General features: G+C 38.0%; 1 protein-coding gene across 1 annotated transcript in view; it reads left to right on the forward strand.

The window, feature by feature from the left end:
• FTO (FTO alpha-ketoglutarate dependent dioxygenase) overlaps positions 1 to 25,508 on the forward strand; it is a gene marked incomplete at both ends in the record, with an annotated part of 104,595 nt that overhangs the window by 13,248 nt on the left and 65,839 nt on the right.

The raw sequence follows: 25,508 nt of genomic DNA on the forward strand, positions 1-25,508 counted from the left end.
ACTTGAATTGGTCACTTGTATCATTTGTTACTTTTCAATTTATTGCCTCAGATGTTCATGTTTCTTAAATGAGTACTTTAACAAAGTAATGGAAAGTGTAAAGTTACTGGGAAAATTGAAAAATAAGTTATTAAGATCTGTCCCCTTCAATGAGCTAATTTGGTTCTTGCTGATGAACTAATGTTATAGGAGTGAGACTCCACTGCACAGCACATTGGCTGCTGACATACCAATACTTCTGTTGATGCTGGTTTGAATTGCAGTACAATATAATTAAACTAGGAAGTTCATATTAATTCTTATTTAAAGCAGATCAATGCAGTGTCGTGTTTAATCCTGAAAGTTCTGGCATTTTATTCCGTTTTTGTAGCCAGAACGATATAACTGTCATTTTCCCAAACACGAAAGCAACAATTTAATCCTTTCTCCTTTCATTACAAGCATGAATTAAAATACATGAATTAAAAAGAGAAAGAACAGTGGAGATGTAAGAAACTGGATTTATCTTGTGTTAGGAGTGTTTCTAAAGGTATCCTAGGAGGTAATAACTAGAGATGGCTTTGCAGAACTTTCATCTTGAAATTTCTAGATGTATATGGAACTAAATAGTACATTGAGTACCACTTTTCTGGTCCTTGTTTTATGTAACTTGATTGAAGGAGCCATTTACGTTGCCAAGTTCAGGTATTTATCGTCATTTTTTCATAATCAGTATTTTTGCTGTGTTTTTTGTTTTGTTTTGTTTGTTTGTTTTAAATATTGGTGCATTACAGAAGTTACGTTAAGAACTGGAGATAATCCAATTCCTAAGAGTAATTTGGAGATTTGAGTCAGTAGCGGAGCTGGGCAATGAGCAATGAATGAGCAGAACAAAAGCTACCAAATAGGGACTTGCTGGAAGATGCCAGAATGTTCATATGAGGTAGTATTTATTTTGGGAGATGATTAAATAAGTGGAAAACTGACACAGCTGAGTGGTGGAGAATCAGTAATATGTGAATTAAAATGCAAAGCAGCTATTGGGTTCCGGTGTGACATTGTAGCACTTATTTGACTGGAATGCAAGCAGCGTTGTGTAAACTATATCATACATGCATTTGCGTGTGTCTTGCTTTCTATAAGGCTTGCTGTCACTCTGAGAAGGAGCTAGTGCTGCAGTGATGAGTGGAGGGCTCAGATGCTCCAATTTCAGTTCTGATCTGTCTGGAGTGACTGCTGTGCTGAAGAGGGCAGGAGGAACAGCTCTTCCAAACCCAGAGCAGGAGAGCACTTCTGCTCCTCTCTTTTTCATTTTTGTCATCTGAAGTCTTATTGGAGGTGGCTTTTAGAAAAAAGATTGTGGTTATGCTGTGTTTTATATTTGCATGAATTCAGATGAGGCTATTTATCATGTAAGTAGATGAACGTCTTTAAAGGCAACTCTTTTTTCATCTGGGCATCTGTTAATACTTGTGAAAGATAACGAGCAGGAGAAGTAAGTACTTCTTGGGGGGGAGGAGTGGAAGGGCTATTCAGGGGTGAAATGTTACCATAGTTAACCAAAAATAAAGTTCCAAACATATTGCTCGAGAATTCTTATGGCCTGCCTGTGTGTAAGCCCCTGCAGGGACTTGGCCATGGAGTCCTTCTGAGAGACACCTGGCTGGAAGTCTGAATGGCTCAGAGCCTCTTCATTTATTTCTTGAAAACTTCTTTTGCATATGGAATCATCCCTTCCCCTGTGACCTAGGCCTAGTTTTTTCTCCTTTCCTATTTACTTTTGGAAATCCTTGGGATTTCCACATTCTATCTGTATGTGCAAAATTGCAGACCTTTGCATGCATAATAAAAGCTCAATGACTTCTTGCCAGTGCTGTGATTATTTCCCATGCATAATACATTCAGTCATACTGTGCATATGCAGTGACAAAACAAGCAAAGGGGAATGAAGGATCCCTATGGATGATGTCTGGGAGAGAGTTCCTGTCTCACTGTCAAACGTTTGCCTCTCTGAACTCCCTGTAGATCTTTCTCCTTGGGCTCTATGCCAACAGCAGCATCCTCCCCATCTGGTCTGTATTGTGAAGCTGGAGCTCACCTCAGTCTTTTTAGTCTCTAACTGGAGAGTTTTGCAAATCTACCAAGAGATAGAAAATGCAGAAGAGGTGGCGTTTCCTTCAAGCACCTTTCTGTAACAGGACCTTTGTATTTGCCACTCTTAGTGTTTTCCTGTATACGAAAAAAAAGTAGCACACTGATTACAGAAACGCTGCAGAAATGTTGGTCAGTTGACTCAGTGCTAAATTCAGGGCTTCTGTTGTGACTGTTCTTCAAAATGTGCCGGACTCTTCTTGGTTAATCTTTGAGCATTACTCAGTTGTGTTTATAGCAGGCCGTATTGTTCTCTGTGCTTCTACAAATGATTTCTAGGCATTACCAAATGTGCAGTAGGAAAAATGTTAAAATATTGGAGGTAATAAAAAATTTAGCTAAGACCGCTGAAGCTCTCAAACTAGAAAATTACCTCAATCTCTGTTCTGACATGAGCAGTCACTGTTGCAGCCTCTAAACTGGGATCACATGCTGCCTGTAAATGTTAACAAGAAGCCTTAGATAACTTCTACTGACAACCCAGTACAGCTTTGTGACATTATGCTGGCAAAACTGTGTGTCGCATTTGTAGCTACATATGTGGGAAGGTACCGAGCGTTTTGCTAACTGTAGTGTTGAGGCAGGTGTCGTGATACGATGTCATGCTGCACGTAACTGCATCCTGGTGAACAGCTTATTTATCTATTTCTCATTAAGTTGGTAAATCAAGTAGTTTTTGCTGTTGTTTTAGATATGAACTGACAGGGATAAAATATAATCTGAATTCTGGCTGGTTTCCAGCGTTTATCAGTGATGAAAAATTGCAGATTAGTCTGCTTATATAATCAGAACATTTACACAAAGGATATATTGTTACAGTTGTCGGTTTAGTTCTGATTATTACTCACTATGTCTATTGCAATTTTCTCATTATTATTGTTATTGAGCTCCATGTGTAATAGATGGAATTACTTTGTCCACCATTTATTTTATGAATAGCCCACAGAAACATCAGTGTTAATAATAATATCCACTTAATGTACACAACAATTTATAGTATGGGTAGAAGAATAATGTGATGCACTGTTCAAATTTTGTTGGCATGAGATAAATGGATCTAGTGCATTTCTATTGGTAAATGCACTGTTAAAATTCAGGGGGTTTAAAAAAATGCAGAAAAAGTCAAAGTGATTGCAACTGCTGTTATCTAATATGTGAGTGAAATGATACACACTCAAAACCATATATTTTTATGTTGGGAGAAAATTTTCCTTTTTGAAAGAAGGAAATGAGCGCATCTGTTTTGCTTATTTATTAAAGATATATTCTGCTAAATAAGTGAAGTAGGTGGGAGAACTTAAGCGATTTGGCTTCTTTGCCCAGTAGTGCAGGAGGTGGATATTAAGTGTAGTTAAGCTAAATTTAACATCCTGGTGAGTTTTACATACAGCTCCAGTTAAATGAGCACCAACAGCAGGCTGTGGAGGGGGCGAAGTAAGGCCTCAACCAGTGTTCCATCATTTGGAATCCTTCCTTTGGGGATTCCAAAAATTCATCTTCTCTCAATTTTCATTTCCCAAATATACAGACTTGAGCAGTCTGAACAGCAGTATCCTTTCTTCAGTCAGTTGGTTGTGCTTTTTTTTTTCCCCACCTAATTGATGGTAGTGGTTTATGTATTTCAGGATAAAAGAGACTGGACTGCCCCTCTAAAGCAGTACTTGAAGATTTCTGTAGGAAGATGTATCAGATTGTACAGTTCTGCAGTTTTGGGACTCCTGTTTGCATACAAGATTTGTCTATTTATCACCCATCTCTGGTTCACCTTTTCCTTTATTTTCTAAGAATTTTAGCTAATTGTGTCATTGAAGCAGAAGTTACTTTTGCTTTTTGTGAATCTCTTGCACTGGAAGACAGGCACCAATCAAATTTTAGCTAAGTAGAAATGACTTTTTGGCAGTCAGCAGAAGCTTCTTAGTCTTTTCTACCTGATTCTGTGGAGCTTCTTCATCTTTAAGATGCCTTTTTGATAATGTCTTACAGGTAGTAAGGATGTGCCCTGGTTTCGTGTAAGTGCATTGAAATATTAAGTCAATACATAGAAGAACAACGTTTAATAACCAGGAGTGTTTTTTTTTTCCCTGAATACAAAAGTATTTAAACAAAATCTCCATTGAATGTTATGTAAAAGCTATGCTGTTTGAATCTGAGAATGTAAAGATAAGGCTTTTGATGTGTTGAAGTATATGATGTGAGAGTAGCAGTTCTGATATCTTCTTTGCTTGGTTAAGACAAGCTTGATAGGTAGAGGTAATAAGTATTAGATTGACTTGTAAGGTTATAAAAGTGTTATACTAGGCTGAAGAAGGGCTTTTGTATCCAAAAATCTAGTTTGACATTCTCCAGCGATTTTGGTTGATCTTACAGAAGACCCAGCTATTACCTTGCCTGTAGCCAGCATGGCCACACAGCAGCCCAATGTATTTTGGGTTACTTGGATCTCTGTGTCCCCTTGTTACATGTTAAATACATAGACACCAGTATATACTTCCCAACAGGCAAGCTGTGCTATGCAGGCTAGTAATTTTTGTTGCTGAAATAGTATTATTCATCTATTGTTTAACTGTGTAGATGCCAAATGCATCTCAGAACTTGATTTTTTAATGCAGTTTACAAGTTATACTTCAACTGCAGTCGTTTGGTTTCACTGAAAGTTTGTTCAGGAAAGTATATTCTCATATCTACTAAAGATATATTTTTTTAACTAAATGTCTACACAATCTTCTTGCCATAAGAGGTCATAAGGACATCTTCAGAGTTGACTTTCTTGGAAGTACTCATAGCAGATTAATCTGGCCATTCTGAGCTGCCTTTTAGTTCAGGGATTTCTATACAGCAATTATTTAGTAGAACTTTGGACTGGCCAGCAGATTGCAGAGGGCTATGTGGTGTGCTGCTCTTAGCCCCCAGAAGTACCTCATGTTTCAGTAGGAGCTGAAATGTTGTGCTCCATGTGCACATGCTTTGTTTCCAGCCAGTTGTGCAGTATTGCCTACTGCTTGTTTGAAACGATCAACAATTCTGTGCAAAGTAAAGGTATGTGGCCATTATGTAATAATTAAAAAAAAAATCACAGCACACATCTGATACTTGAGCAGAATTTTTATTTTCAGTGTTGTTTGGTTACTCTATCAGCTCTTTTCATGGATTTTTTTTTTTTTTTTTTTGCTTACCACAGAAAAATTACATCAAATGCAGGATAACAGAACACTGTCAAATGAAGAAGGTTTTATATGGACAGCATGAGACAGGAACAGAAAGATCCAGTGCACTAATAGGCATGCTCACATGAGCTACCTAGTCCATTGACAGTTTTTTCCTTTGTTCTCCCTCTCGACCCACTTTCTGCCAGTGATTTGTGACATATTTTGCAGGAGATCAAATAAGCCCTTGACACCTGATTGCAATGTAGTGCTTGTTTACAGTTGCATTTTTGAAGGACCTCTAGACAAGATGGAAGGTTTTACTTAAAGTAATTAAATTTGCATTTGCTCTGTGACAGGAATTTTCTTATATATGCATCCTGTTGAGCAACTTTTACTGTAATTGGCCATGAAGTACCAAAAGAAAGATGCAGGTAGACAAAATCATTTTTGCCTACTACTAAAATCTGTCATTGTATTTCAGAAGGACCGGCTTGTATCTGGGTTTGCACCAGGTTCTTTGAAATACAGGAAAGCCTACTTTTTGGAAGGGGGAATGGAGAGAGTTCCCAAACATTGGACCTTGCAGTGATCCCCCTACACTACCTTAGTGGGGCTAAATTTCTATATTGCTTGTAATTAACAGTAATCTCATTTATAATTACTTCTGCCTTCTGAAGCATTTGTTACTGTTTTGCAGTTGTCTGTCTTTTTTTTTTTGGGCATGGCTGCCTTTTGTCTTTGGGCATCTTTTTTCTTTTGTCATCTTGGTTTTCATGATCATAAGAGGTAGATCTGATGTGAGGTGATGCAGCTGTGCCAAGTACTGGCAGTGTGCTCCCTCAGGTTGGCTCTAGGTTGGACCAGATGTGAGTGCTCCTACTTATATCTGCAAAGCTTGTTGTTATAGACAGGCTGCATTTATATGCTGGTTTAGGCAGAATGGATTTTAGATTGAAATCATTCATATGGAAATTTCTTATTTTTTCTTTTCTTTTTTTTTTTTTTTTTTTTTTTTTTTTTTTAAGTTTTGAAGCAATCTTGAAGAAAGAGGACTGGAGAAATAAGCTTTAGTAAAACTGATCATATTCAAACAGGAAATTGGAATTGGATAACAGATTCTTCTGACTCCTAATCTGTACTGACCAACAGGAGATCCTTTAAGAGCTTGCTAATCATAATAGCAGTGATGGAAAAAAAGTAAACCTTTGGCTAGCACTACAGCAATACAAAAGAATGTGTTGTTTTTCCTTCACTCAGCCATTTGTTACTTTAAGTGTTTACTTGTCTTTTTGCCAGCAAAAAATTCTGGAGTGGGCTCTGGCATTAGCTGTCAATTGTGCTTTGTTTGTTAGTTGATGAGTAGGCTAAGAACTCTGCTGAGGCTTTGCTCGGTGGTGTTCCCGTTTTCATCATACAGTCACTCTTTGTGGCCCGAAATGGGATGTGAGTCTCTGTTGTTCTCGGTACTACACAAATGATCTTTCCCAGATATGTGTGAAATGCTGGTGTTGTAACACATGGAATAGTTTGGTTAGTGTTACACAGCCCAAAATTTCTGTTGTCTTTTTTTTTTTCCCTCTTCATGTTATCATTTAGCCATTTAGTTCAGGTGAATAAGCACCAGGCTGTTGTATGTTGGCAGAAATTTCAGTATTTGACTTCACTTTATTCTAGAACCAAATAAATAATTAAGCAAGCATTTTATTTGGGGAGATAGGACTTCTTGCATATCCGGTCCATCACAGAGTCTTTAGTAGTCTGGTAGTTAGCAGCAAGCTTCTCTACTGATTCTCCAGGCAGTACTTAAAACAATCACTGAGTTACTGAGTTTAGTTCTTTACTGAACTGCTCTGTAGCAATGCATGGCTCCCAGGATTCTCACGTTTGCTTTCAACATGAGAATGTCTTAATGTGCTACAGGTCTGTGCTAATTCTTGTAAATCAGCAGCTAAGATGCACTAAGCAGATTAAATGTAAGTGAAGATCGCTGTATACAGTTCCAAGTACAAACTCTGATTTGAAAAATAAGCTGGACTTGATTAAAAGAGTTCACTGTTAGCTTCTTGAAAGCGAAAAACTGTTTGCTGTGATTAGCTCTTAGCAACTTTTGGTGACATGTTATGGCAAGATGCAACCTATCTGGGTGGAGTAACATAGCTGGTACTGCTGGGATTTCTTCTGTCAGTGAAATTTGAAGTAACGTGTCCTGATGTCCCCTAATACCATTTAAAGTGGTTTTACGAGGACCAAGAATTATTTGTGTCTTGCATGACCTGTCCTTATTGCTACTTTTGAGTACGACATAAGTTAGAAGAAGTAATTATTTTCAGCCCGCTGACTACAAGCAAGATTAATAGCTTCTGAAAGGGCTGTAATGAAAGGCTGACCCAACTGGCTTTTGTATTACTCCTTGTTTATCCTGCACTCGTCTCTATCACCTTTGGGCTACAACAGAATGTAATTTATGTTAGCAGTGCTTCGTAGAAGGTGAAAGGGTGAAAGGCCATATTTTTAATGAGGATAGCCCTGATTGGGATTCAGGTTTAGAAATGTTGTGTGGTGGATTACAGTCAACAAAATTCATGTAAACAATGTAGTTGTAGAAAGGAGCAAGTAACTTATCTGATAGGAAATGGGACCTCGTTTTCTTACTGGGCATTAGCAAAGCTCAATTAGCAGAAGTTAAATAACAAGGAAAAGGGACTTGACTATCATAGTGCATAGGTTTTCAAGTCCAGTATACATTTTTAGTTTCAGTGTAGTGTTGGCTTTTTTGTCTGCAAAAATAGGGTGGTTTTTTTTGTTGTTGTTTTTTCAATACAATCAATTTTTTTACTCACTTTGATTCACTTTGCTAAAATACAAAGAAAAAAGCCACAAGCATCCAAAATAAATAAAGATGTGTGTATATATCTGATTTCTGCATGGAACAAACAAAATGACCACTTGTCACAGAGTCATACAATCATGGAACGGCCTGGGTTGCAAAGGACCACAATGCTCATCCAGTTCCAACCCCCTGCTGTGTGCAGGGTCACCAACCAGCAGACCAGGCTGCCCAGAGCCACATCCAGCCTGGCCTTGAATGCCTCCAGGGATGGGGCATCCACAGCCTCCTTGGGCAACCTGTTCCAGTGCCTCACCACCCTCTGTGTGGAAAAACTTCCTCCTAATATCCAGCTTAAACCTCCCCTGTCTCAGTTTAAAACCATTCCCCTTTGTCCTATCACCATCCATGCTTGTAATCGGCTGTTCCCCCTCCTGATTATCTGCTCCCTTCAAGTACTGGAAGGCCACAGTGAATTAATCTTGGACCCTTCTCTTCTCCAAGCTAAACAAGCCCAGTGTCCTCAAGCTTTCCTCTCAGGAGAGGTGCTCCAGCCCTCTGATCATCTTAGTGAAGATCACTGCCTGTCCCCAGAGCAGATATGCTGCACAGCCTCTCTGAGCTTGTCCCTGTTGAGAAAGGTTAACAGCAGAACTTTGGGAACTTTCCTTTTGGAAGGGAAAGTTACATTACATTTGTGAGGTATGAGAAGAAGAGAAAGATTTCTACTCTGTGTAGTCAGAAGCTGATTTTAAAGAACTTGTAGGATTTGGGTTTTCATCACTCAGGTACCCACCCTGAGTGAGTGCTGCTTCCCATGAAAGCTCCATCTCGCCTTTCATTTGTGCAGGTCTTCTTGCAAGTGACAAACTGCTTCAGTTATGTTTTGAAAGGGAACAGGAAACATTTCTACATTTGTGAGTTTCACAAGGAAACAACTTCTAACCTATATACACATCACCTCTATGCAACATACGCACAGGGAAGAATGTCTGAGTTGTCCCCATTAGTTATTTTGTGGACAACTTTGTCTCTCTGGAAGATAATGTTATGAAAAACTGAGCTTTTGTTTGTTGTTTCCTACCATTTAATAACTTCTGTGCTAGAACAGAAAATGATTGTTAGCTTTTCCTTAGCGTAGTAACTGTTGATAGTTGTGGACCATGTAATGGTAACAACTGTTGCGCTAACCAAGACGGGTGTAGGATTTGTGTGGGATTTCAGTACAGAAGTTTGAGAGAGCAGCAGTTTAGGTTGCATAAGCACTGCAAGACTTCAGAGAGCTGCTGTGCTGGAGCTTTTCTTTCTGATTTCACACTTCATGCTGTATCGTGCTGCGTCAACACTGAATATTGGTTTGTGCACTTCTATGACAAGAACTTTTTATTTCATGGTAAAACGTGGAGACCCTCTTCTAGTAGGTGGGACACTGGGCTCCTGCTCCATCTGCAGCCATTTCTGCCTGTCTTTGTTGAGGGGTCAGCCTCCCTCTGTCACACTCTTTCTCTGCACTGCTCTCCCCTGGGCCTTCCTGCTCTGCTGTCTGTTAGCAAGGAATAGAATCACACAGTTACTTTAAAGCAACATAATGTTGGGACTCCCCTTCTTTTCTTCAGTGTCAGTAGGTCTTGAACTATTAATGCAAATCTTCAAAACGATTCTTTTAAATTTACACTTGTTTTACATTATTTTATAATTAAGTTGTAGTTTTTAAAGAGAAGAAAGGAATGGAAGTTTTTCAAGTGATTAAATATTAATTTTATTCACACTTAACCCTAATTTACATTAAGAATGTTAACTGAAAGGCAGATCTTGTGAATTCAACGTTTTCATTTCCTTCTAGTCTTGTTGATGAATAGCTGGATCTTGTCATATGTTCATAAAGGGTGATTGTCCTCTGGGATAGAAGGAATAATTGTGCTGGCTTGCACTTCCTATGACTGTCTGTGATACTTATGTTTCCTAATTAAAAAAAAAAAAAGTCAGTGGGGTTGTGGTTTTTTGTTTTTTGTTTTTGTCTAAACTAAAGCAAAGATTTCAAACAAAATTTTATTTTGGACCATTTAAACATTTTCCTAAGTCTCATATAGTTAATCATTCTTCTTTCATTCTCTTAAGAACTACGACAGATATACATTTAAAATGCTTAAAGATTTTTCTTTTGTTCTTCTGAATGAGATTTTTATAAGCTCTACTTACTTAGTTGCTTCTGTAGAAGTTTTACAAGGCCTTGAAAGCCCAATCACTCCTGTATTGCCCTCATTTTTGTATGTAGGCAAAATTAAGACTGGAGATATATAGTTCTTGAGTTTATATATTTCATATCTAGATTTCACACTCTCATACAAACTTAGAGGCTGATCTGAAGAGATCTGTTAATTCTTGGTAGGTCTTTTTACAGACATGGCAATTTGTCTTGTCCTTGTCTTTGGTCCCTAGTAGGACTCTTGGAAATCTGATGTCTAAGGAATTTTCATGGAAGATGCATTATGGGACAATGTTTATAGAATAATATTGTATTTGAACGCTAGCAAGTGATAGATCTATTACATACAATACTATGAACATGGCTAAATAGAAAAATGTTACAGTGCATGCAACTGCATATAAGGGACACACTGACCTTTTTGTTTTGTTTTCAGAGAATTACATAAATTAAAATGCACCCAGTATACTCTGACTTTTACTAGAAGTATCAGCTGCTATGGCCTATTGCATGTTCAGTGTGTACATGCACTGGAGGCAAACACTTGTGAACAATATGCAGTGTCATTACTTAAAAAAACAACAACTTTTTATTAGAGAGATACTGTAACAGTTTTTCATACTCTACAGTTAGACATTCTCACAAAAGATACAGACCTTTGCATGGTGTTTAATGAATTATTGAACTTCAAAGAACCTTTGAGAAGTAGGGTCTGCATGGGATGGAGCAGTAGACATGAAAAAATGCTGTCCTCAAATGTATCTAGCAGTCAGTAATAGATGCTTGATCAGACAATACGAGCACTGAGTGAATGACGGTAATAGCATTAAATATTTACATATAGCAAAAGCCCCTTGACAGCAGAAAAGAGACAGTTTCAGCAATAGGGTGAATAAAACCCAATGCAATATAGTAGCCTTTCTATATGACAGCCATCCGTTAATAACAGCCAGTATTTTTCCATGAGATGCATGTTAAAGTAATTGCTTGGGACTTACGGTTGTATTTCAGTCTAGCTGTTTTATGTGGCCCTTCAGGAGCCTGTAAGTAATTTCTATTATGCAAGACATCAGTGTAATCTAGTATGGTTGATATTTGAATAAGAATTAATAACTGCATAATGATAATGTTTAATACTAAACAGAAGTACTTTTTGGTCTGTCTATTACTAAAACTCAGCATTGCTCTGCTTTAGCTACAATTACTGTAGTTTTACACTGCAGCTGGTAACAGGAGCTGTCATGTGAATCAGCTGTTCATGTCCAAAAGAAAGCTGCTCTATGGCTGTACTCAAAAGAATTCCTGCAAGAAAGCAGGAAGCAATATGCTTTTCTCTCCTTCCCTCTTCTTCTAGAGCACTTTGATGGAAGTGAACCTGTTCTATTGGTGTCCAGCATGCCCTCATTTCATATTTCTGGGAACTACAAACTACAGCTGTAGAACAGTTGGTATTGCTTGTGCTGTGTTTTCCAAACTGGGTCCCACTTGCTTATCACGTGATTTAGGAAAGAAATTACTGTATCAGAAACACAGTACAGCAACTCAATGTTTATATTAAAGTGACAGCAGATGAATTGTGTTGAAGTTTCCTATGCTCTTTAATGCATTCTGAATTGCTATTGGCTACAAAAAAGAAACATGACTGTAAATTGATTCTTTTTTTAATACTCTGAAGCTTGTATTATTATGATTAACCTAGTAACAGTTAATGATCTGTAATTTCTAATAAAAACAATGTTGAAAACAAAGTAAAATGGAGCAACAGCAAGCCACTTTTTGTTATATCAATTTATTTGTGATAGCAAAATGAGGTAGATTTAAGTGATCATTAAGGTTGTTTGATTTTTTTTTTTTTTTTTTAAATATCATCTAGTAAAGAGAATTCAGTGCAAATGTGTTTTATGTTTTTACTTAGAATTGTTTCCCAGCTTGATGATTTTGTTGTATGAAAGCAATTCATTTCTTAATACGTGGCTGCCTGTGCTGAAATCATCCATGTTTGTAAGTAATCAGCGTCTCTGAGACTATGATCATGAATGTGGAAAGTCTAAGGCCTTGTTTGTTTGAGCATTGATTAGTCATCGTAGATACAAGAGCAGATATAAATCTTTATGGAAAGAAACCTTAATCCTGGAGGCGTAATTTGAGAAGCCACGAGTAGAATTCTCTAACATGTAAGGAATAAGATTATTTTGTTCTTTCATTTGCCATATAGAGTAGGGGCAGTATTGATTCTTGTGGTAGCAGTTCAGGTCCTGAAGTGTGGTGTGGATCAAATATACATATGTTTGCTCTACAGGTTTCTGATCTTTGTTTAGTACTGTAAACTACTGTCTACTACTGAGTGAAGCTTTCTCAGTTGTCTTTCTACGGGATTTTTAATCCTGCAGTGTCAAGGCTCTTCGCATCACAAAATCATATCATTCCAGCTGAAACGACCCTAAGTTGATCTAGTGCAACCATCAACCCATCACCACCATGGTCACTAAACCTTGTCCCTCAGTACCTTTTGAATTTTGATTCAATTGGAAAATAAGAATTCCATTCCAAACAGCCTCAGTAAACTTTCTCAATCCAAGCTTTCGCTTTCAATTTCATTTATAATTATACTGGATTATTTTAGCATTTCTTTTGCATTCTGTGCCTTTTACTTGACCTGAGCCCATTAATTTCTGGGTTTTGTTACCAGTAGGAATTTGTGCTGGAGTTCAACCTGCATCAATCAGTAGTCAGCATAAAATATTTCAGCTTCTTCCTGGACTAGGTTGCACCATAAAGTTCATTCAGTTTGCATTAAGCTAAGAATTCACGTGCAATACTCAGCAGAAGCACAGCAGGACAATGGAAATGTGAAATGGCTGCAGTCTCCATTACAGTAATAAGTGCAGCAGCAGAAGCATACAAAGTGTCAAAATGCAAACAGGGAATCAATGTGCTTAGTTTGCAGTCTCTAAAACACTTAAGCTATGAAACCACTCCGGATAATAAGTCTATTCAATTAAGGAAAACAAACCTTTTTGAAAATGATCTCAGTTGAAGGTTTAGATAGAGAAATCAGCGTCATAAAATACCCAAGTTCTCTTGGGCATAGCGCATGTACTTCGGTACGTACTATTTTCTGTTTCTGGAAGGTGTTTCTCTTTTATCTAGAAGAGCAACTTGTAATAAAAATGTTTAGAACTCCTTATCAGCCATTTAAGTATCTGAATGTTAGAGGACGTGGAGGAGGTTGTCGCATGTGACCCCACGTGCCTTCCCTCTGCAGCATGGCTGCTCCCTGCTGCTCTGGGCTCTCTGCTGAACTGCGTTCGCTTTTGAACTCTTGGTGTCCCATAAATCCTGAGAGACAATCAAGTTAAAGTGCACGTCACTAGGTGGCACTGAAACATCGCCGTATGCCAAGTACAGTCGTGAGCTCTTCATCTGTGCTGCTGGAGCTGCCTGGATTTGTAAGTGTCAGTGATTTGCTTTATTGTTAGGGGGCACTGTAATGTATTCGTCTCCATTCAAGGCAGCCATTTAGTGCCCCGAAACATGCCCTCTTACTGCTCTGGCCTGTTGACTGTGCTTATTTGGTGTAATAATTAGCAGAATTTCTCACTAACAGTGGTACTTACTAACACCTCACATTTTCCACAGTGCTTCTGTACGTGATGGATCGTGCATTCTGTGAATGAAGTTAAGCGGGTCATAGCCTGAGCCCTGTACAACACAGCTATTTTCTGCACGATCGTAGTGAATAGATATATATTAACTTCTCTTTAATTCCCACTGTGTGTAACACAAACAAATGTGAGTCTTTTTGTAATGGACTATTGAAAACTTGTAAGTGTAGAACAGTTAACTTGTCAACTTTCAGAATAAAAGCAAGTGAATGAGCAGCTGTGGAAGGTAGAGTACACTGACTTTTAACAGTGGCATGCTTTAAGAGCCCGTGTAATGCACTGCCAAGGTTTGTACAGATTGCTGTGCTTCATTTTGGTGCAACAGTTCTCTCATGCACATTAAGGGTGACCTTTTTGCTACTGATGTTCAAGCACTTATTCTAGCATTTGCAAAAAGGAAAAAAGGACTTTTTTTTGCTTTTTATTAGCTGGAAATGAATGACTTGTAGAAAATTATTCTGGTGGAAGTACTGTGGTAGGGATCCCTCTCACCTTGTGTTATTTTTTTGCAGATATGGTGGCAAGAACAAATGGAAGTTAAAAATTCCCCAAGAATCAGTAGGCAAAGGTAGATGTTTTTAGTTCAACTCCTAAATAAAAATCTAATGAAACTGCTAAGCAGTGAATTCATTCAGGTTACAGTGATTTGAGGCATTTGTCATATAGAAGCTTAGCTCTGTGTTGAGACAACCGAGGCATTTCACACAGGGCCTCCAACAGTTTTCAGACTGTAAAAGCTTTCTCATTTCTAGTTAAGATGGGGTTTCGAGCGTATGTAGTATTAAACATTGGCCATTAACTGTTGCTTTTGTCTGATAGCACTGAATTTTAAAATCCTCCCAATAAATATATTTATTTATTCTATGTTGATCTTTTTTTTTTTTTCCCCCACCTCTTGTGAGTTCTAGTTACCAGTGAAGTGATTCTCCTTTAAAAAGCAAATAATCCTGCAGTGAATCCAGCAAATAAGAACAAAGGTGACTCTAGCAGCTTTCTCTTAACGTCAGTTCCTTGCCCTCAGCCTCTGTTATTAATGCATCTGCACTGCTGTCACTCAGATAGTTTTAACACATGCATACTATGTGTCAAAAAGAGTGGCCTAGATTTTAGAATTTCAGGTTGAGAGTACCCCAACATACAAAACCACTGCATCGAATTATGAAATGGTTGACTTAAGGTACTGTAGATGTTCTGAGGAAAATGAAATTTATTTTCATATTGAGAATATCCTCCAAGGAAGCAAGAGAGTTGAATTTGAAGTGTTCATCTATTCTCTTAGATAGAGACCTGCCTGTATGCCTTTAAAAATATTTTAATAGTTCAGAACAATCCTTCTCTGTTTTACAGTCATATTTGATTTTTTTTTCTTTTGTGGATTTGTTATAAAGCCCTTTTTCTTTATCATTCCAATTCCTTCACTTGTTCTAATTTACTGTGTGCTTTTGTTGTTCTTATATGTAATAATTTACTCTCTATATTTTAAAAGTGCCCAATTTGTTTGTACACTTCGCTTACTGGATCACTCCATGGGTTCAATTTTTAGCGTTTCCACGGAGTTGACTGATCATGTGCACTATTTCCTATCAATCTGAATGCAGCTTGAGAATCTGTTGCAGATCAGTGTGGCTGCCTCTCTTCATTTGAGAACCAAACAAAGTTTGATGAAGTTAGCACTCCATTTGTAGGAATTGTTCACTTGTTGAATTTGGCAGTTGGGATATTGGGATGTTCATTAGTATAAATCTAGTTTATCTTGTTTATCTGAAGAGACCAAATGGGACAAAGGAAAGCTGTGAGGAAAATTGGAATGGTCTGCTCACCTGTCTTTCTCACCTTCAGAAATCCTATTTGAAAATACAGTTTGGAGAGGGAAAAAGTAATTTTTGAAGAGGAAGAAGACTTGACACCACCAAGCTCCTTCTCATTTGTACAATGCAGGCAGTGGCAGCAACAGGACTATCTTGACTTTTAGGCCAGTTGGGAATATAAACATACGTGGAAAAAGAGAAGCCAAATGTCTCTCCTGAACAAATGTACACAGAAGGCTTAAGAAACAATTTTTGCGCATGGCTGCTTTAGCTGAGTGGCGCTTTTGCTCTGCACAATTAGAGCTGATCATTGCGAGCATTAGAAAAACTTGATAAGAATGAAGCCTGTATATGCAAGAGGTAAAAGTGAAAACAGTCTTCACAAAAACTAGGATATTTTCTTAAAAGCTTCAGTTGGGAGGAAAAAAACCACCACAAAGTAAACAGTTCTCAATTCTGCTCAACAAATGTATTCTTAAGCAAAATGTTGACTTACATTATGAAGTGCTCCTTGGTTTGGCACAAAGCAAAAGGCTCAACAGTTCTACTTCTTTCAGAGTAGATTAGTGCTCTCTTGTATTTTATCTGTTAGCACATCCTATGCTTATTCTTTAAATTGTGCAATGATTTAAGGATGAAATGTGAGTGAAAGAAAACTGAAGAATCCTTTCTTTTACTGTAATACATTGACTTTATGATTGTGCTGTCAAGATACCAAGTAGAATGGAATACAGATCCCGACAACTCCTGTCCAAGCTCATTTGAGCTGTGATGCAGAAGAGTTCTTAATACCAGCTTTAAGACTCCAGTGAACTATGTTCTTACAGAAGCAGGCCAGTGCCTCCTGATTCACTGACCACAGGTACATGGCTAAATGATTGAACAAAACCAAATGGAGGAATAAGATGCATCGAACTTACAATCAGCGTCTCTACTGCTTGCAGTTTATTTGGCTAGGCTGTATAAGCAGAAGTGAAGGAAATATGGATGATTCATTGCAGTCTGTTGGGAACCACTGAACTAAAACGTATCATTTAGAAAAAACATCCGAACTTGATATAAAAAGAATTCTCTTGATGGCAAATTCATCTCATGCAGTGGTACTCCTCTCCAGTGCTAATTATCCTTGCTTTTAAATTGAACTCCCTGTTTTTGGTCTGAACTTGCCTAGTGTTCTTTCGGACTCTGGGTTTTGCTAATCGTCTGCCAACTTAATGTTAAATGTTAGCTTTCTGTTCCCCATGTGGCTTATTATGGAGGCTGTGAGCAAAACAAAGCCGTCAAGCTAAACAAAATTAACTACAGTTGAATTTTGCACTACATCTGAATTGTTCAGTTTGAGGGTTTTTTTTCTGTAATTCATTCTTGCTACAAGAAGAAATCCTCTTCTTTCAATGAATGCAATACAGAAATATCCTTCTTCAATTTGGATGCCCAAAATCAGTAGGGTTTTATTAATAGTTGTCTTATTATGCCAAGGCAAGAACTGCGGTTTATAGGTTTAAGTGAGTGTTATTGTCGTCATTTCACCAGTGGTATTGGTTATTAATATTAGATTATTATTATTACATTAAATTTATCTACCTTTTGTTTTCCCTTGGCTGTAAAGGATGACAACACCATATTGGCTTTGTACTCGTGCGTAGCTTTAAAGATGTTATTTGTTGACTGTGCTTTTTCAGAAGAATGTTGACAATCTGTATGGCGCCACACTTGTGAACTGTGATCGCAAATCCACAATAGCTGCCTTTAAATGGTTTTGAGGACTGGACAGGTGACTTGCACAGAACTTCTGCTCAAAGGCTTTTCTAGCATGAGAAACATTTATAGGAAGGTGTTTATTGTGTCCTTGGAAAGGACAAAGTACCAGGATTGCAGGGAAGAGGTGTCAGGGTGCTGCTTCTGCAGCTGAATTCTGGGGGACCTTATGTACCCTTCTGTTGTCTGCAGTGATTTTGTGAAGTATGATATATAGTCTCAAAAATAATCTCAGAAGTAACATTTAAAAGCTCTGTATTTGGTGAAATGCGACTAATACATGAGGGGAGTGTTCCTGGAACACATTTCTTGTTACCCTTAAGGCTTTGACGGCCTTACCATCTTTTTATTATGGAGTGAAGAAGCCTCTTAAATAATTAAATATGATGTCTAAGCTGGTTGTAGAAGTCTTCAAATTTTACCAGATTTGTGAGTGCTTTTATACTTTTTGTGGTGCCTGTTCTACTAATAAAATCTGTGGAAAATAACATTTATTCTGTTAAAAAAAAAAAAAAAGCCCTACGAAGATGTTCAAGTACTATGTAATAGACATGACAGTTACAGTTTGTGAAATTTAATGCTCTAGCTCCTTATTGATCTTTCCTGCAGATGACTTCATGGCACAAGCATTTGCACTTAGCACCTGTTCTTTCTGCATTAACACTATCTTTGGAATTGTTATCAGGGGAACATTGGAAACCAAACTTGATGCTAAACTTAGGGACTTCAGGATTTTTATTTTTTTCCAAGCATCCATTTTATTTTCAGTTTACTTTTGACTGCTGTTTCTTCTGGGGGATATTTTAACACGTAAAATATAGATATGGTTATAGACCAGGATTCCTGCGAAGCCCAGTATTTCCTGGAAATGATAAAAAGCTGCAAGAAAGTTCATTGCATCTTTGATCTTGCAGGTGGTTCTGATAGTTCATCTGTAAGCGGTGGTGTTTGCCTAGATCACATGAGGAATCTTAAGAATCAGCTTTAGTAATTTGAATGGAAAATATGCAATAGGATAAAAGGCTATAATCAACTGTACCCACAACAGAAATTGCAAGTTCAGTCTTGGTTTATATCTCAATTTCAAAAGGTATCACCTTGATCAACAGGTCTAAATTTCCCACAGGAATATGGTATTTTCTTTCCTGCAGCCAGTTTTCTTTCGCACGCTGGTTGGTGGAGGGCATCTCCAAAGAGGAGTTGTCAGAAGTCATAGCTGATCGCATTCCTTGTAGTGACTTCAAAGCAATTGTTCTCTCACGACACAAATCCAGATGTCTGCTTATTATGGGGCATGCCTTCATGCATACATCTTCTTTTATTATGTAAGCTTAGTGCTTTGAACTATTTCTGTAGAAACCAAAGGTTCCATCTTAAGTGAGGTACAAATGCATTGGAGGGAAAAAAGACCTCATCTTAACAGTGTTGTTCAGTGTGCAGGCAGCGCTGCCAAATGTATTCTCTTTTCACTGTTGACATTCCTTATAATTTATTTTTACTTTATCTGGTTTTAAAGTTTATTGAATCCTTTTCTATGCTAAAGGATTGCTCAGGATTTCACACCTGATCAAACCACTGTACTTGATTCCTTGGGACTGGGTGGATTTTGAGGTATTTTTGATGCATTGTGTAAAATCAGCTATTGGTGACAGTCACTAAGAAAGGTCTCTGCCTTCCAGTTCAGTGGAGGTGATCTGATTACTTGGTTAAGAAATGTGGTTTCCCAACGTATATTAACCATTTTTCTACAAAACTATGCAAAGTATGGCAAGCAGAAATGCCATAGTATCCTTAATCAGTTCCTTGTGATCCACAAACAAGATATTGATCCTAAAAATATCCACCCTTTTAAGTATTTTCTTTGATGCTTGTGTGCTCTTGCCCACATATAAATGTGAATTAAAAAAATTGGATACCTGATGGAAGCTTGGTTGTTTTCACCTGAAGTTGGAAGGTTCTTCTTGTCAGATACAGCTGATCTGTTTGCTGAATGATGCCCATTGGAAGAGGATACACAAATGATACAGGGAACAAGGAATGCATGTTGGTATCAGTATGATTGCGGGGATGGTAGAGGTTTGAGAGGTATGCTGAGGAGGCTCAGGGACATTTTGTCAGCAAAAAGAGGCTGCATTTGAATGATTTATCATTTAAAATTTCTATTATAGTTACATAAAGTACTAAACCATGTGTGACATATCTACGCTCAACTGGATGAGAAAATTGCCAGTCCTGTTCCATTAGCAGCCACTGGCCAAAAGAGTAATGTTCCTGTAGGTTAAAACAACAATTAAGGGGCACTTAACATCTCGAAGCGGTCAGAGGGGGGATACTGTTAGCAAAGACACTTTTCACACATTGCTAAGCTGCCTCAGTGCATAAATTAACTTGTGGTTCAGTTACATCAGTCAAGTATGTTGTATGTATGCATGACTGGTCTGTGTGTGTGCCAGAACCTGGGCCTGCTGATTTATGAGGGAGGCGAAAAGAGGCTGAAATGAGTAAGTAAAGCCAAGCAGCACCTTCACAGGAGAGAGCATCGAGCAGTCCTTTAGACAGCTGCTCAGTTACAGAGGTTGGTGGTAGGGCTGAGGTCTGCTTGCATCGCAGTGGGAGAGCCAGATGCATGGTGTTGTATTAAATGACCAGCAGGCTCAAGTACAGTGTTGTTCAGAAATGGAGTTATGGGCTGTTAAATATCGCTAGTCATAGATAATCTGAACATTTGTTTATAGAGAATAATATAAATTCTTGTCATTAAGATGAAAATGGGTTTGGCATATAGTATCGTGGGGAGGGTGGAGGAGCTGTAGGATGCAAAACACAGAATAGCGTGGTCAGATGCCTGCCAGTATTTCTGACAGAAGGAATGTAGCACAGGCACGGCTGTTGGTAAATCTTGACTATAATGAAGGGTAATCTGGAAACATAACATTTTCATGTGAATAAACGGTGCTGTAAAATTGGCCAGTCCCTTAAGATCTTTTAATGAGTGGCATTTACACAAATAATTGGAAGAAAAAAATTCTGAAATCTAATATATGTGATAATGGAGAAATAAAAGCTGTAATAGTGCACTTAGAATGTATTTTTTATTACTCTAGGTTTGCTTCTGACAGAACTGTTCTTAGTGAGCCACTTGAAGGATCTTGGTTGCTCTGAAGTTTTAATAGGTAACACTTGGAAGGCTTCATACTTTAAAGAAATGTCAAATTCAAAAATCACATTCCTACCTTAATAGATATACCAAAGTTGGTTGTGGGTTTTTTTTTTGTTTTTTTTTTTTTTTTTTTAAATAATCATGTGAAAGAATGTTGGGGGATAAGGCTGTGGAAGTTCCTGTGAAGTGATTGCTTTTTTTGTAAATGGGATCTTATTATGGTATCACGGAATTTTGACCATATAAATTATTTAATCTTCCTCTTTTCTCTTACTTGAGAGGAACCCTTTTCTTCATCAGCAACCTGAAGTAAATCCTCATTCTGTAACAGTTAGCTTAAAAACAACAACAAAACCACACAGACCCCACTGTGCATCTTTATGGAAGGAAAAAGTTAATAGAAGGGAAGGGCTTATGGAAAGGCAAATGTTTGTGTCTGAGCTTGAGGTTGAGTTCTGTTGTGAGAGTATGAGTTTTGTGTGGGGGAAGTAAGGGCTACCTTTCTAATTCTGATAACCTCCTGTGAAACGAAGAGCTACTGATGAAAATAATATGGAGGTGGAGATGATACTTCTTTCATCGTTGATTAGAGGCCTTCAAAAAACAAACAAACTTGGACCAAAACAACTACAACCCTGGGAATTTGTTGACAGTACTATTTTCAGCATACCTGGCACACTGGTACTTGCCTGAGGAGGTGATCCAAGCATTCAGCCTGTTCTCAGCCTTTTGCAGAATATAACAGATGGTCGGTCCTCAGCTTATTGAGTATATGATATCCTTGCCAATAATGAAAATATGACTGAGTGAAAATCAATAATTGTAGAAACAGGAAGACAACAGGAAGATAAATGCAACAGTGAGATGTTTGGTTTGCCTGAATTATCTTTCCATGCATGTTCTCTGTAGTGGGATTCATCTTCTGCTTTGTTCTCTCTAATGCTGACTGTAAGGTGAAGGTACGTACCCAACAGCTGAATGCAAATTGCTTGCATATGCTGCAAATGCACTTGTCTGAAGTTTCAAATTGCCCTCTTTTCTGCAGTATCTTTTGTGGGGGGAATAACGAGATGTACCTTTTCAGAGCAATGAGGAACAGCCATGTTTTTGGGAAACGGGCTAATTAGAATAAATCATATATTGTCACTGCTTATAAGAGGGAGTGCTTGTTGTAGAACTGAAAGCCAACATGTCTAAATATTTGATAGGCATTATTGTCTGTCCATGTCTTGGATCTGCGTCTGACTTTTTACATCTGTATGGGATGTTGCTCCAGGCCCGGAGAGATTACTTGGTGTAGTAAAGCTGATGTTTTCCCCTGTGTTCATGGGAAATGCAGGGCAGCAAACAGCCCTGGGGGTTATCTTGGAGGCGAATCCTGCTGGCATTGCCTTAAGTTGGCTTCTGTGCATAATTGCAACTTCTACAATAATTTCTTGAGTGCATTTTATACTAAGTACTGGAAAAACAACTTTTCCGCTTAATGCTTCGAGATTGTTTATGCGTTAGAAGTTGTTGAGATGTTATGACCTTAAATTTGTTTTCAGCAGTAATTTCAGTAGTACTTGAGTGCAGTTACTTTTCAATACGCTGTTTCAACCAAAATAATGATCAGTCAATTGGAAGGAGAAGATTTGATGAAACTCAATAGAAATTCTACCTTTGAGACAAACCTTTGTAGCATAATTATTGAAGTTCTCTTTTACAATGAAGTGAAACCTTTTAAGAATGGCATTGACAACCTGCAGGAAAATGTCAGCTGCAAAAACAAACTATGTACATGATACTGTATTTTGATATGTGACTTTGGTGTGGATTGGCTTTGTTGTAATTCCTTCTCCCGTTCTGTAATGTTCAGTGCACAACTTCTGGTGCCATGAAATAACTTGTACACATTTTGGTTGAGAGATTCTGCTTATTGCTATTCCATGTGCTGAATTTTATACCCAATCATCTTATCAGTATATCCGTTTATTACTAATGCGTGATCAGATACTGTTAGTATCTCCAGGAAGTTCATTGGATGCTCTAAAATTGAGTATTAGTGTTTTGATATTCATTCTGGTCTCTGAAGCCCAAGTGCAGCATTCCAGAAAGTTCCCTGGAGAAAGCACAACGTGTGCTGATGTTACAGGGATGGTGCAGATGGCGCTGGTTGGTAGTCTATGAAGCTGTTCAGCAAGTAGTGCATCCTATTTTATTACACTGGCCTATAGCAGCAGAGGTTGATGCTGGTGTTACGGCAGCAGAGGTTGATGCTGGTGTTACGGCAGTAGAGGTTGAACTTTCCCACCAACATTGTGTTACGTTTTGTTGCTGTGTGACAGATGGCAGCAGAGGGGCAGTCTGACATGAAAGCGCGTAGGAAGAGAAGGTGTGTCATTGAATTACTCCACGTGGAAAAAATGGCGCCCATTGGCATTCATCAACGCTTGCTGAATGTTTATGGAGGCCAACAAGTGGATGTGAGCACAGTGAGTGGTGGGTGGTGCGTTTCAGCAGCGGTGACAGTAGTGACCTTTGCTGATGCAGATCGTTATGAGCATGGCATGCGGGCTTTTATTCGTGGCTGGCCGCAGTGCATAGTTAATAGTGATGACTGTGTTGCAAAACAGCATGTTGTAGCTGAGAATTTGCTGGATCAAATAGTGCTCTTTGTATCTGTTGTGGTTTCCATGGAAGTAAATAGGAGGCATTACTTTCAGAGTGGCTCATGTATGTGTAAAAATCTGTTGTTTAAAGCATAAGAAATGATGTGGATGTGTGAATAAACTGTTCTGGCATCAATAGTTTTTAAAATGTAGGAAAAAAAAAAAAAAAACAAAAACAACAGTTTAGCAGTATATCTTTAAGATACCTTCAAGGAAAGGCAATTTTTTGTATGCGAGGGTTTACTTAAGGATTAGACGCGCTCTGTGCAGTGCTTATGTAGCAGTGCTTACACTTGGCGTCAACCAGCTGGCGCAGCTAGATCTTCAGACTTCCTTTTTTTGACTTTTTGGAGGTACTAGAGAGTGGCTGATGCTTCTGACATCCGTGTGACAGCTTCTCGCATAGGAGATGAGCAGTGCGTTCCACCACCCAGCTGTGTGTATTAGTCTGTACATCAGCTGAGGCGCGGCACTTAGCCAGATCTGACAATCACATGTGAGCGCGTACTACCTATACACAAGAGTGCATTTCAATGTTGTGTGTGTTTTTGCCAGGAGGCTGAGACTTGACAAAGAAATTGTCAGAATCTCTCTTCTTCCCACCTCTTTTTCCCACAGTCGAGCCCATGTTTGAAATGCGGGATTTTTTTTTTGGCTGTTTAATGGGTTTTATTTTACAGCTGACAAAAGCAATCTAATGTTCTCAGTGATTTCATGTAATAAAATTGTAGCAAGCTTTTCATAATAGAAAAGAGTTATTGTTTTGGAATATACAGCATATTAGCATGTCATTTTCTGCCAACATAATCTGAAGCTGCATTATGCTCTGCTTCACTTGATGTCAATATATAATGTGTCCCCAATGGAAACTAGAGACCTAGAAAAATTACAGTTCTGCTTTCCAAATTCCAGTGCTGCTGTGTTGTCAGTCTTGTAAGAAGAACAGCAGATTGTGAATGAGGAGATGAGTATGTGAGAACTGTCTGCTCAGATTTCTATTTGGCTGTGCTGGTAGTTATAAACCCTAAAATCTCCTACACTGCTTTTGTAATTTAAGTCTGTCAGTCCTCTGTCTTGGTGCCTAAATTTCAGTTGTTTGCCACCACTGAATAAAACGTGTTAGCGTTTTTCATAGTTCACCTGTCCTTGTGTAGGTGTTTGTTATGAGCCAGGAGTTGTTATGTATACTACTTCCCCTTCTTCCCTTTTTATAATAGGATTGCCAGAATGTAAAAAAATCTGTTTTCAGTGTAATGTTCAGTGGAACATACTAAACAGTTGCAACCTGAAAAGATTATGAAAAGGAAAATTTATGAGAAGAATAAGAATTGTTGCTTTGTAATGATGAGCTCTCTATGGAATAAGCAATTTGCAGTGACATCTAAGTGATGAAATATGCAGTTTTTTCTGCATAAATGTTTTAGAAAACTGTTAGTTATCTGTTCCTCCATTTGTTTTTTGGTTATGATGATTTTTTCCATTTATCACAACCATATTCCTTTAAAAACTGTGTTCCATTGTCATCTGTTCTTCCTCTTGCAACAAGTTTAGAGCGAGCTGCAGTTTAGTTATTTTACTGGTAGTGCTCATGTAGCTGAAAACATTGCGATAAAAATGAGAATTGAATGCTTTTGTTATTTGGAATGCTCCAGATAACGAAAATGGCTTTATGATCTTTCAGTTGTATTCCTATTAGTAAGCTTTTGTTAATAAACAAAGCTTTGATAGAAACCATGAAAACAAAAATAAAAAACATACATCTGGGAAAACTAAGCTTTTTTTCGTAGCAATTCATCAGTGACAGAGTTGGCTAAACATTGGGGGAGATTCTTGAAGCAGAGGTGAAGAGAAAGTTGAGAGATAGAGGGGCAGAGAAAACCTGCATGCAGTCAGCTGGATCTGAGGTCGCTTCCAGCATCAAACCAGAGTTTCTGCTGGAATTGCACAAGTTGATAATGGAATTTTAATTATTGTCAGTGATGGTTTTCAGTAGATGGTTTTCTGATTGTTGTGTTGGTTTTTTTAGTGTTTTTCATTCATACGCCCATTTCAACAATCACTTTAGAATGTGGCCAGCATTTAGCCTCATTATTTTAATAAACAATTATTAAGCCATTCCATGGCATATGTCTCATATCTATTAGATCCACAAAACAA

The sequence above is a fragment of the Tetrao urogallus genome, assembly GCF_951394365.1.
Source record: "Tetrao urogallus genome assembly, chromosome: 12".
In the NCBI taxonomy this organism is placed as follows: Eukaryota; Metazoa; Chordata; class Aves; order Galliformes; family Phasianidae; genus Tetrao; species Tetrao urogallus.